The following is a 14,403-nucleotide window of genomic DNA, read 5'->3' on the forward strand; positions in this document are numbered from 1 at the left end:
GAGCGTCTCCTGGCCAGGCGCCAGGGAGAGTCTGCGAGATTTGAGAAGTCTATCTGGGCAGAGGCAGGAACTCCCAAGCCGAGAACTTCTCTCGTGTCATATCAGACTCTCGCTCTATAAGCCAGTTTAAAAGAAGGGAAAGCAAAGGCTGTATCCCCCAAACTCCTCCTGGTGATAAACCAGTCGCCTAGCAAACGTAAAGCTCTCTAGGAGAGCGAGAGAGCACTAGCTATTAAAACAACGGCTTCGAAGTAGCTAGGCCTAGTGTAAGCTCTGACGTTTAGGCGAACGAGGAGCAGCAGTTACAAAAAGATCCGGACAAAGATCCTTAAAATTCAGCATGATTTATTTAAAGTCCATAGAGGGCTAAGCAGCTTTAGGCTCCTCTCCGTCTGACAGAGTCCTCAAGGGAATATCAGTAGGAGGGGGAACAGCAACTTCCTCATCTAAAGGAACCTTGTCCGATAATAGCTGAGTCTCAAGCAAGGGAGAGACCTACCGTGGTGGCAATGCTTTACAAGCAGAGTCCACACGCACTGGTGCATTAGTAGCGGACCAGGACGCAACGTCATGTAACTGCTTGACAGTCTGTGAACTGTCAACAACAACAGGTGCGAGAGACCAGGACGCAACGTCATGTAACTGCTTGACAGTCTGTGAACTGTCAACAACAACAGGTGCGTGAGGACGCACAGCGTCCACTCGAGACTGCTTTGACCGCCTAGACTGAGCAGTCAAAACAACTCTAGAATGCGGAGGTTGACGCACAGCGTCAAAACAAGTCAACTCCGATTGTTAGCGAACGTCCTGAACGTCAACAGGAGCATCAGCAAGTGGCCTAACGTCCAAATGTGGCTGAAAATCCACACGAGACCGCATCGAGTGTGGTTCTAAACAACCTGACTGACGTGACTTAGCTACGCCAACGTCAACAGGACGCACAAAGGAACGTTAGGTTGGCTGAAAGCCAGGATCTCGATGAGATAACAGGCTAGGCTCAACGGACTAATCGGCAGAATAGTCTTCCATAAGGGAGGCAAGCTTATTCTGCATGTCTTGCCGTACAACCCATTTAGGATCAACGGAAATGGTTGCGGTAAGAGATGAGGGTAACGTCTGTGACCGCAAAACCTTGCCAACAAAAAGACTCTCGGAGTCTGTGTTACGCTTTTGTTAGGCGGCGAGCAGTTTTCCGATGACTGCATAGGGTCAGAGCTGTCCTAATGGCTACAACCAGGACGCTGGACCTGTCCTGAAAGGACTGACTTTCGCTTAAGGGCCTCGAAACCTTGTTTCAGGTTTCTTATACGAAAAGCCTTCGGATGACGAGGAGAAAATTGTCTCTCTCGCCTTATGGTAGGGGAGATCTTGGTAAGATACACCCGATACCATAGAGGGAAACGTCTGTTCGCTGATCAAGGCCTCTCGAACCCATAAGTCGTACGACATTACTTCTCCCCTGGGCTTGGGAGCTTGCAAGAGGTCCCGGACTAGGTGAACGACAGGCACGAACAGACGAACCCTCGGACGCAACACTGTAACACTTTGCGCAATATCACTTTATCACTACGATTTTCTGTTTTGCACTTATTTCACTGAAATCGAAACTTTTACTGATTTCTACCTGAAGCACGCAATTCTACCCTCATCAAAAGGTAGTAAATGCGAAATCAGTCGTATAATGCAAGCACATTAATACCAGCAAAAAAAAACAGTAAACATCTTTTAAGATAAAAAAATCAGTGGTTGGGGAAGAGACTAAACACTAGTTCATTCAAAACTACGTTTTCAATCTCTCACCGTATATTGCCTGGGGACGAGAATAAAACTAAAAAAGTTTTATCCTTTCTCCCCGTACAGAGACTAGGGACGAGAGTAACTCGAGAACAACGTTACCCGCTTGAACGGAACGTTTTCTCTCCTCTCTCTCCCTCCGTCTCTATCTCTCTCTCTCTCTCTCTCTCTCTAGATTTCGCACCTAAGAGAAGAGCCCAATTACGTTTCGTCAAAAAAACATGTTATTTGACCAAAGGAAAAAACTGAAAGGTTTTTCAATTAAAAAGTTCCTTTAAAATAGAATTTAAAACATTTAAGCTTTGAAAGAAGAATGAACAAAACGTCAGAATCGATTTACTCTTTCTGCAAAGTGAAACCGTGATACTCTCTCTCTCTATCGTAACGATAGAGCGCAAACTGCGTAGCATAAATAAACTAAACGTTAGTTCATCTTTGAAAACAGTACGAAGACTATTCAAAGAAAATCTTTCATAAAATATTATTAAAAATATTCATTTAAAAAGTTTTAAATCATTAGCTCTTTAAAAGCTATTTACGATTGAAAGGGCTCAACGTTGTTTAACTTCGGTTTCCAAGTTAGGACCGCCTACTCTCAGGAAAGGTCGCATATAAACAAAACATTAAAATTTATTTTTATGTTTATTATAAATGGAAAGTTAATCGAAGAGGCCTAATAAAGGCGGTGAGATATAAAATATATAGAGGAAAATCTATAATTAATTTATAACGTGATAAGATAATTGCTAAAAGCCTAAACACACTTCCGTCTAAGGGAAGGGTCGGCCATTTAAAAGTCAAAGAAAGTCCATACTCTCTTTGTCATCAAAAATTAAATCTATCCAAAAACGAGTTCAAGATTTAAGATGAAGATAAAACACCTGCACTGCGAAAGCTCAAACCAAAATGAAGTACTTCACCAAATATGTTGAGAAAACTCCAGGTTCTACAGCGAGTAAAAGTACGTCTTGTCGACACGTCGACAGAGAAGAAATTGAGTCTTTGTTTACATCGAGAGTGGTATCTGGCCGACAGTTGGCGCTGGTGGGCACACCCGCAACCTGTATAGCGATCGCTGGCGAGTTTTTTACTGTATGTGTCTGTCGAGCAACAGAGTTGCAGCTATTATATATTCACCGGCTAAGTTAAATATTTAAAAATGACAAATCTAAAGTAATTGGTATTATTCCCAATGGTACAAGCCAAGCTCTTTATTAGGGCTGGACAGACACAAACATTGTCACTTTTGCTTGCAGATAGGACTTACTGGAGATAGGTGATGGCAGGCCAAATTTGTATAAAGACCTCAAGGTTTGTATCATTAGGAAAAATGTAAGTTTCTTTAAATTTGTCATTTATTCCAAAACTAAATCAGAACCTTTCACTCTTTATTAGGGAAGACTCACCCATAAGGTGGGTGGGAGTCCTAATCAACTGGTTGGCTTTTGAACCGGGGTTTTCCCCCCTTCGTGCTATGCACATACAGAATAAGGGGGAAAACCCTGACACCTAGCTAAAACCTACATGCAATAGCACACTTTAGTGGCCTGACCAATCTGTGTGAGTGTTTGATATCAGCAGTGTGACTAGTCTAGGTAAGAATTCTCAGAAACATAGGAATCTTTGAGCCAACCATAGACGTTACCCAATCTCACTTCACCAGGGGGTATGGGGATGCAACAAGTATATATTTCAGCTTACACAAGGAAAGTGGTTTTACCTGCAGACAGAGGCCAGCTTGCAGAGTATTGTAGGAGCTGTTCCCCAAGGGGGGAAGATGAAAGAAAGAACCAGTCATTCTTGTCATTCACCCCAGACTTAATCCCAGGTAACCTCTGTCCTCCACCATCTTTCATTTGTCCTTTAAGGAGCCCGAGGTGCTAAACCATTTGTTGTGTAGCCACCACAGGACCAATGGAAACTGTCTTCATGTTCCTGTGGGTCACATCTTACAGGTGACGGTCGTTTGACACTTCTCCACACTCGCTTGTAGGACCTGCATCACAGAAAAGTTCTTCTTACATGCTAGGGACGTAATTATTCCCCTTACGTCATGAGCTCTAGATCTCCTCATCTGAGGATAAGGCTCAGGATTCAATACTTTGTCTAGACCTTGTGAATCCATGCAGAGATCGTAATCTTCATGATCCTTCTCTTGACCTTCCCCGTGTTGACGAAGAGTACTGCCACTTGGGTGAGAGTTCCTGCAGTTCTTTGGAGGTAGCACCTCAACCTCCTCAATCGACGAAGACTCACAATCTGGGATTTGTTGCTGCCAGATTTCAGGTCTGGAGACACACTCAGGAACCAAGTCTAGTATTAGTTGTTCCGAACCCTGGAACAGGAGAGGTCGATGTAATACAAAAAGGTGTGTCGTTCCTTAATTCTTCTGGCCGGGGTTAGGCCGGGCAGGAGGGTACTGTAGTCCAAAGTATCAAGTGAAGAACTGATGTCGGATACAGCGGCACCAACAGTGCTCTTTCCCAGATTGCAATAAGCTGACCATGCTCCACGTAGGCGGGCTAACCTCTCGTTGAGGGCAGGTAAGTTGGAGACTTAGTATGAGGATAGATAAATCCAACAAAGCGGAAAAGCCCTTCCCCGTCAAAGGCTAGGCTCAAAGCTGAGCAGTAGCCTTTGAATGACAAAACAGAGAAGTCTCTCCTCACCAAAGAGTCAAAGGGACTCCGCTATCACTAGAGTAGACATTGAGGGCAGTGATACCATTCCGCTACCTGTACCTGTACCTGTAGCTGTAGCTGCATGCTTTGCCCGGGGGAAACCGGACCTTTTTCCGCTTCAGGTTGCGCAAAGGATATCTCTTCTTTCCGAATGGTTGACTTCAAAGAACATGAGAGGGAGAGGGGTCCCTTGGCACCTTTGAGAACAGATGTAGAAGATTCAGAAAAGATTCTGCCTGGTGCCACCTTGGAGCTAAGAGCATCATCGATGGGCCTGGATGCCCTTCTTGGTTGAGCAATCTTCTACTATGTCAATCAGAGGGGAGGGGGGAAATGCGTAGATATCTATGCTGGCCTGTTATCAGAAGGTACCTAGCCGAGTGTTTGAGGAAATTGGTACTGACAAGCAGTACCTCGGAAGCTTGTCAATCAAGAGATGTGGCGGACAGGTCTACTGTTGGTGAAACCCACAAAGTCGGGACTCTGCTGGGTACTTGAAGATCCATAGACCACTCAGAGCTAACTACAGTATAAGAGTCAATACTCAGATTGTCTGCCAGAACATCTCCCTTGTCTGGGTAAAGCAGGGTTGCAAGGGCACTGAGTAGTCTTCGTCTGCTTTAACATTTCCCCCCAACTAGTTGGCAAAGGTGCTGTGAAGAAAAACTTCTCTGAATGTCTGGAAATATTACACTCCCGTGATGCCGTCATTCATCCACACCAAGGAGTGTCCTGAAGGAAATGTTGGTATTGCTGGAGTGAAGGAACTGTCGGAGGGTCAGAAAACTACCGCTGAAACTTCTTCTATCGTCTACCGTACTGCTCCCACTGGGAGGAAGGCCACTCCCGACACTATGGGAAGGGAGACGCCCGAGTTCATGAGTGTCGTCTGCAACCGGGGTAAAAGGAATGAAGATCCTTCTCCTGCACTGACTTGGTGTTGCAAAAGTGCCCTTTGATGCCAGGTCAAACTTGCATCTTAGCATTCTTCAATAATACCAATCACACCTGAAAAAGAAACTAAAACGAGTTTATAGCCAATCTTCAAATAGGTTTTCAATGGGAGAGAGCCAAGAGCAAATGTCTATGGCTAATTTTTCAGCTTAGCCAGAACAATATATCCATAATAAAGAGCGACTTGAATGGCTTGTAATTATGTATGGACGAAAAATAATTCAAGGAGTTCTAAATAAAAGATCTAACCTATAGCTAATCAATAAAAATTGGGTGAAAATGCATTGGACCAAAAATGATTCTACAGTACAAATAAATATAACTAATACTACAGTTTCTGTACAGATTTTTTTTAACTAGAGATAAACATGCATCCTCTAATCTTCTGTTTCCACAAGAGCACATGATACGAGTTTCTACGGCAATACACACCAGGGGGTGTATTTATAATAACGGCTAACCAATAATACGGCAGTGGAAATGGGGCGTTAGTCCCCCCCCCCCATTAGGTAATAGGGAAAGGACACAGTTTGTAGGTTAGTTTAGGTTAGGTTGGACAGTTTAGGTTATTTGTTGTCCATTTTCTCTCCACAAGGGAATAACTGGCCGCTGATATACAAAGGCTCCCATGCCAGTTTGGTACCACTAGATACAGTATAAAGATTTAGTAGTGACCGTTCCCATAGCTTCGTTGAGTGCAGGCTTTTGCGGCGACACGTGGGAACGTGGTCTGACGCAATAATTTAAATGTGCGAACAGGAAGTTACATAGCTGTAGGTTAGGTTAAATATGGGGTCCTGGAGAGAAAACGCAGCCCTAAGTCACTTAGTTTAAAAAGCAGCCCTACATTTTCTTTGACTACTGATCCTCTCGGTTAGATCGAATTGAAGGTATTCGGGTAATTATACACACACACGAAGATTGGCCAACCTGCAATCATCCTAAAACACATAAACTGTACCTGTATTTGAGTTTGTATCAAGTCGGTTCACAGTTCAAAACTTAAGCACAAATACCATAACTTCACCTAACCTAACCTTAGCCTAACTAATAATGAAGGTTTAATGTCTATTCTTACATTATACATAATAACCTATTTCTGTTTTACATAGATTTGTTGGATTATTGATTAAGCATTTTAAAATTTAATTAATGTCGGGATGTCCTTTAAAAAAAAAAATCTTAAAGGGACATCCAGTGAATTCTATACACAATAAACATTATAAGTTCAGAAATTTATAGAATATATAATGATAATTTTTAAAATACCATAATACGGTATACCCTTAGACTGTCAAAATGTCAATCAACCATCAAGTCAACCCAGGCCTACCGGTGGCTTGCAAGTACAGTATATGTCACTCTTAAAAAAAGTATAAATGTGAATAAAAACTATTTCAGAAACCAGCAAGATGTAAATGGAAAGCTTTTTTATTAATCATCTTAAGCTGATAATAAATAATGCAATCTCACATTTCTGAAATTCAGAGACAAACCAGAAATCAGAAAAGTCCTGGTTCTTGCGGCCACTCTATCAACTGAGAGATTATACAAAGTGCAAACCTCCTTAGCTTATAAACACTGTAAAATTGAAGCCTTTTCCTGTAACAACAAATATCAATCTTAATGGAAACCTTAAAAAGTTTTCTTAAAGTTTTAACTCCATATAATTCTACCTTAAAATATGTTGGGATAATACCTGGCTATGTTTTGAAGTTTGCGTGGCATTTTAAAACTCTTCTTTCATATCTTCGTTCAGAATCAGTCGACTCATAATAACCTTTGTAATGTCACCTCTAGTAATCTTAGGACGTATTTTAGATTTGAGTTTATTATTATTATTATTATTACTATCCATGCTACAACCCTAGTTGGAAAAGCAAGATGCTATAAGCCCAGGGGCTCCAACAGGGAAAAATAGCTCAGTGAGGAAAGGAAATAAGGAAATAAATAAATGAAGAGAACAAATTAACAATAAATCATTCTAAAATAAGAAACAACGTCAAAACAGACATGTCATATAATAAACTATCAACAACATCAAAAACAAATATGTCATAAATAAACTATAAAAAGACTATGTCTGTCTGGTCAACAAAAAAATCTTCTTTTGTGTTATTTTGTCATTTTCTCCACAGTGGTATCAAATTTATTTCTTCTTTTTTATAATTCTATGTCTAACTTATGTATTAGACCAGTTGTCTACGAAGATTTTATAGCATACACTTATATCCTGTTCTCTCACTTTTCCTAATTTGGGACATGACATAGAAATCAATTTTCCATGTTTTCCTCTTTGTTAGGTTTACAAACACCATCTATGTATTCTACAATGCAATTTTATGTTATTTTGAACATATTCAACCCCTCTTTCATGGTTATGGTTGCCTTATCCAAAATTATTTAATATAAGGCTGTGGGCTATTCCCTAGTATAGATCTCAATTTCTTCATATTCCTTTTCTTTTCTTCGATTATTTCCTTTATATTTTCTAGAATTCCTTTTTTCTTATAATGATCCCTTTTCTCACAATTTTTCATATTTCAATTTCATATTTCTTCAATGCTGCTCCTCAAGCACTTGCATTTGATTCTCATTTATCTCACCAATAAATCCCTTTTCTATCGGATTGTATTATGTTAGGGAACAGTATTATTTTGCTATAGTTTATTCTGAAAGACATTGGCTATAGCCTATTCCTGTTTCTGCTATGATGCCCCAATATGGAGGCTAGATGGCTGTCCATACACATTTCTTATTATTTTGTAGGCATGTTGTATGTTCTCTATATCGCTCTATTCCTTACCTATGGTTTCACTCAAACTCTCTTCACTTGCAAATATTGTTGGTGCAACTACTGTTTCATTTATTTTCTTTCTGACTTCCAATGCCACGTTCCATATTCACGCATTTCTTCGACCATGTAGGCCTACGCGACCCTTTGCCTATTATTTATACTCACTTCCTTCTTTCCTTACTCTGTGTAGCCAACCATTCACCAATTACGTATTCTTTTTAACTATACATTACTGTTTCGATCTTTCTTTAATTTTACTGCAATTTCTTTTTTCTATTCATTTACTTTGTTAGTCATCAGTACTATTTGGGGGGAGGGGAATTAGCGGTGATTAGTGCTTATGATGTGTTTTCCCAGGATCAAACTATGACAGTTAATAGTTACTTATTTCACATTCAACTCCTCCTTTTCTTTATGGAAGAAACATAATATTATCTACACATACGAGGACGAGTTTAATATTCTTTAACAATGTTAGGTTATAGTTTGCTACTGTTGCTGTCTACTTTGTCTGTTATTGTAGGTAGTAGGTTGACCAGGGCACCAGCCACCCGCTGAGATACTAACACTAGAGAGTTATGGGGTCCTTTGATTGGGCAGACAGTACAACTTTGAATCCTCTCTGGTTACGTTTCATTTTCATTTTGCCTACATATACACCGAATACTCTGGCACATTCTTTACATATTTTTCTCTGTCCTCATACACCTGATAACACTGAGATTACAAAACAATTCTTCTTCTCTCAAGGGGTTCTTCTTCTCTCAAGGGGTTAAGTACTGCACGGTAATGGTTCACTGGTCACTTTCCTCTTGGTAAGGGTAGAAGAGACTCTTTAGTCATGGTAAGCAGCTCTTCTAGGAGAAGGACACTCCAAAATCAAACCATTGGTCTCTAGTTCTGGTAGTGCGTAGCCTCTGTACCATGGTCTTCCACTATCTTGGATTAGAGTTCTCTTGCTTAAGGGTACACTCAGGCACACCATTTTATCCTATCTCTCTTCCTCTTGGTTTGTTGAGTTTTTTTTATAGATTATCTAGGAAATATTTATTCTAATGTTATTACTGTTCTTAAAATATTTCATTTTTCCTTGTTTCCTTTCCTCACTGGGCTATTTTCCCTGTTGGAGCCCCTGTACTTACAGCATCCTCCTTTTCCAACTAGGGTTGTAGCTTAGCAAGTAATAATAATAATAATAATAATAATAATAATAATAATAATAATAATTTCCAGGGATTGAATTATTGAATCAAATTCATGTTGGTTTATATTCATAGCTTGCTAATTTTTTTTTTTATAGGAAACGTTCTTGCTTAGCAATCGCCGTGTTGGGGTTCGAGCCTGCTCAAGCTCAATAATTTCTTGTTGTGTCTGCAACTTCACCATCCTTGTGAGCAAAGGATGGGGTTGGGGGGGTGTATACAGGTCTACCTGCTGAGTCATCAGCAGCCATTACCTGTCCTTCGCTGGCCTAGTTTGGATGGAGAGTGGTCTCGGGCGCTGATCAGTCTCAAGGGCATTGTCCTGCTAGCTAGGGCATTGTAATTTGTCACTGTCTCTTGCCTCTGCCATTCATGTATGGCCTTTAAACCCAATTGAGTATCAATTCGGTGATGCATACACTAGATATGGTAAAAAAAAAAAAAAAAAAAAAAAAAAGACTAGTTAAGGTCAGGATTTGATATGCAAGCTGAGAGCTAGAATTCTTCAGGAAATGCTGTGTAAAAATAAAAATCATTCAAGCCTAGGACCTATGTTAGATTAGAGCAGACATATATAAGCCAAGGAGACGTGGTGGAGGTCATTTAAGGTTAGGAATTGAAATGTAAGCTTAAAGTCATAGTTATTGCCTCTGTACCATGGTCTTACTCTGTCTTGGGGTAGAGTTCTATTTTGCTTGAGGGTACACTCAGGCACGCTATTCTATGTTTCATTATTTCCTTTCCTCAATCGACTATTTTTCCCCGTTGGAGCCCTTGGGCTTATAGCATCCTGCTTTCCCAACTGGGTTGTAGCTTAGCTCATCATCATCATCATCTCCCCCTACGCCTATTGACGCGAAGGGCCTCGGTTAGATTTTTCAGTCGTCTATATCTTGAGCTTTTAAACCAATACTTTTCCATTCACCATCTCCAACTTCACGCTTTATAGTCCTCAGCTATGTAGGTCTGGGTCTTCCAACTCTTCTATTGCCATGTGGAACCTAGTTGAAAGTTTGGTGAACTAATCTCTCTTGGTGAGTGCGAAGAGCATGCCAAAAACATCTCCACCTACCCCTCATCATGATCTCATCCATATATGGCACTCGAGTAATCTCTCTTATAGTTTCATTTCTTATCCTGTCCCACCATTTAACTGCCATTTAGCTAGTAATTGATAAAAATATAAGTTGGGTGCGTTGTTTTAGAAAGGCCAGTCATGCCATGGAGGCGAGACAGATGACAACACTGAAATGCCAGTCTTACCATAAGAGTTAAATGAAGTGCATTTGGAATTGATAAACATTATTATCAGTATTATTATTACTAGCTAAGCTACAACCCTAGATGGAAAAGCAGGATGCTATAAGCCCAAGGGCTCCAACAGGGAAAAATCGCCCTATGAGGAAAAGGAAATAAGGAAATAAATACACCACAAGAGATGCAATGAACAATTAAAATAAAATATCTTCAGAATAGTAACAACATTTAAATAGAGCTTTAATGTATAAGGTATAAGAACTTCAAAATAACAAGAGGAAGAGAAATAAGATAGAACAGTGTGCCCGAGTATTCCCTCAAGCAAAAGGACTCTATCCCAAAACAGTGGAAGTCCATGGTACAGAGGCTATGGCACTACCCAAGACTAGAAATTAAGGGCAATCGTGTCACTGCAGAAGAGCCTCAACTTACAATCATTCGTTGTTACAACCACAACTCCAACTGAAATAAGTTTGTATATTGTAATAGGATGAAATGTTGTAATAAAACAATGTTACGTCATTTAATACAGTATGCAAAACAACATTTTCTATAACCTGATATTTGAGATACTACCGCTAAAGAGTTATGGATGTCCTTTGACTGGCCAGACAGTACCACATTGGATCCCTCTCTCTAGTTACGGCTCATTTCATCTTTGCTGATACATACACAAAATAGTTTGGCCTATTCTTTACACATTCTCCTCTTTCCTCATACAATTGACAACACTGAAATTACCAAACAATTCTTCTTCTCTAAAAAGGTAAATTACTGCACTGTAATTGTTCAGTGGCTACTTTCCTTTTGGTAAGGGTAGAAGAGACTCTAACTATGGTAAGCAGCTCTTCTGGGAGAAGGACACTCCAAAATCAAGCTATTGTTCTATGGCCTTGGGTAGTGTCATAGCCTCTGTACCATGGTCTTCCACTGTCTTGGGTTAGAGTTCTCTTGCTTGAGGGTACACCGGGCACACTATTCTATCTTGTTTCTCTTCTTGTTATTTTGAAGTTTTTATCCTCTTGTTATTTTCAAGTTTTTATAGTTTATATATGAAAGATTTATTTTAATGTTATTATTGTTCTTAAACTTCTCTTGTAGTTTTTCCTTATTTCCTTTCCTCGTTGAGCTATTTTCCCTGTTGGGGCCATTGGGCGTATAGCAACCTGCTTTTCCAACTAGGGTTGAAGCTTAGCAAATAATAATAATAATAATAATAATAATAATAATAATAATAATATTATTATTATTATTATTATTATTATTATTATTATTATTATTATTATTTACTGACTTCTGTAGCTGAAAATCGTAGGCACGGTAGTCACGTTAGGCCTACCATCGGCCAAAATTTAGCAAAATTCACTTACAAAACAGCTTCCTGTACCCTATCAAGTTTTTATGTTGAGGACCTTCTGTATATTCTTACGTTATACATCATATGTCTACATCTATATTGTGTGATTGTTCAGACAAATAATTATGACAAATTGATTAATCTATCAATGAATTTGGGGAATTGAATCGAATATAAAATCTAGGCCTTAAGCCAAGCACTGGGGCATCAAAGGCCTTTTAGCTTTATATTTCTTTCAATGAATAAGTCACGAAATATAAAAATTCGAGAATTTATTCTAGAAGTGAGAAAAACTTTCCTTTTAGGACCAATTTACATAATTGATGCTGATTTTTAAAGGTAAATTTGCCATTAGAAAACTACGCCAATTGCTGTTATATTCATTACTGACAATGCAGCAACAGAATACTTAGGTAATGCACCTCGGGAAAATTCAGATTAAAGTAAATTTAGTTTGATAATTTATATACAAATATACAAATTTCATCAGAACACTTTGGTCATTCATGTAGGATAGTTCTGTACTATACTGTACTCGATAGGTAGTAGATTGGCCAAGGCCACCAACCACTTGTTGAGATACTACCGCTAGAGAGTTAGTTATTGGGTCATTTACCTGGCCAGAAAGTACTATATTGGATTCCTTTCTAGTTAAAGCTCATTTTCATTTCCCTACACATACATCAAAGAGTCTGGTATATTCTTTACACATTCTTCTCTTTCTTCATACACATGAAAACACTAAACAAACCAAAAAATTCTTCAATTCAAGGGTTAACTACCGAAATATAATTGTTCAATAGCTACTCTCTTTAGCTAAGGTAAGCAGCCCTTCTAGGAAGGTAGTACCAAAGCCTCTGTACCAGGGTCTTGCACCGTCTTGTGTTAGAGTTCTCTTGCATGAGGGTGCATTCAGGCACATTATTCTATTTGTTTCCTTATTTCCTTTCCACATTGGGTTATTTTCCCTGTTGGAGCCCTTGGGCTTATAGCATCTTGCTTTTCCAACTAGGGTTGTAGGTTAGCGAGTAATAATAACAATAATGAGATTCAAAACAAAAGAACCTCAGAATATACAACTAACGCTACCAAAGCACTTTTAATCTCACGTAAAAGTCGACGATAACCCTAAAATGAAAATGCATAACCGAAACCCGTTCCAATTTGATGGATTTTGGATTGGGGGAAAGGATTAATTCTTATTCCATGTGTGAGAGGTATGGAGAAATGGTATCAATGGACAATATTTCATTCACTGTTCTTTTTTTTTTTTTTTTTTTTTTTTTTTTTTTTTTTTTTTTTTTTTTTTTTTTTTTTTTAGCACAATAATGCATAAGTGAAGTTTAAACAGTAAATGACTCAAGTACTAGTACAAACACTGGAAGGGCCACCTGGAGGGACCCAAGGCGAGTGAAGTGATCTTTTCTTCTGGATATATTATTGACCTTTGTTCTGGAAGTAATGAAGAGCCCACGATAGTTTAGATCTACTATGCATTTCAGACCCCGTGTTGTACTGTTTTTCGCAAATATCTTCTATACAAACAACGGGATCAGTGTGATATCTTGGCACAGCTTCTTTGACACAGTCCGCTAATTTATGACACTACAATGCGATGTCAAGAGTGTTTCATTAATGAGCTTACTCTTGGCTTTCAAGCATAAGTTGGCGAGAGCCGAGTAGGCATTCGGACAATGGATCTCCGTGAGATAGGTGTGACGCGTATAACAAGCACTCTCTCTCTCTCTCTCTCTCTCTCTCTCTCTCTCTCTCTCTCTCTCTCTCTCTCTCTCTCTCTCTCTCTCTCTCTCTCATGGATACATTTCCCACCTTTATCCATATAAAAATAAGGTGTGTGTAATGAGTTTTTTTCGTTAAATACTCATAACATACAGCCTGGAATCTTGACCAAGAGTAGGGTTGGTAGTGGTTGCTAGAGGAGTAGTGTGATCATTTCAAGATTTATTATCAATTATTACAATTATCATTATTATAACCATTTACTTATAAATGCTTTATAAGTAAGGAAAGTGGATGCTATAAGTAAGGGAAGTGGATGCTTACTTAATAGTTTAATGTAGACCTTGATAGGTAGCGGATATCTATTATTTGACAAATGATGCAAACATGAGAATATAGCATACATCTTATTTCACTCTCCGTCACTTTCCAAAAATAAGTCATCCTTATCATCACTGTTGAGGTTTATTATGACAGGATCCTCGAACCCCTCACCACCACCAAACTATATACCTACGTTTGCCATCATTCACACTCGTTAGCTCGTTATCACCCTCCACATTACCCTCCCTCGCCTTTATTTTCACGTTGTGTCACTCAAATATAAATTGACATATACAG

General features: G+C 39.2%; 1 protein-coding gene across 6 annotated transcripts in view; it reads right to left on the reverse strand.

Moving 5' to 3' along the window:
* LOC137622201 (palmitoyl-protein thioesterase ABHD10, mitochondrial-like) overlaps positions 1-14,403 on the reverse strand; it is a 242,880-nt gene that overhangs the window by 81,176 nt on the left and 147,301 nt on the right. The window contains exon 1 of one of the 6 annotated variants that reach the window (XM_068352662.1): positions 7,129-7,249. The exons of 1 other annotated variant lie outside the window; for it this stretch is intronic. The gene's annotated coding sequence lies outside the window, so the exon portion shown is untranslated. Of the gene's footprint in view, positions 1-6,713; positions 6,784-6,902; positions 6,992-7,105; positions 7,250-14,403 lie in introns of those variants that run through there. 4 more of the 6 variants (XM_068352664.1, XM_068352661.1, XM_068352663.1 and 1 more) reach the window with 4 other exon arrangements.

Source organism: Palaemon carinicauda, chromosome 29 (assembly GCF_036898095.1).
Source record: "Palaemon carinicauda isolate YSFRI2023 chromosome 29, ASM3689809v2, whole genome shotgun sequence".
Classification (NCBI taxonomy): domain Eukaryota; kingdom Metazoa; phylum Arthropoda; class Malacostraca; order Decapoda; family Palaemonidae; genus Palaemon; species Palaemon carinicauda.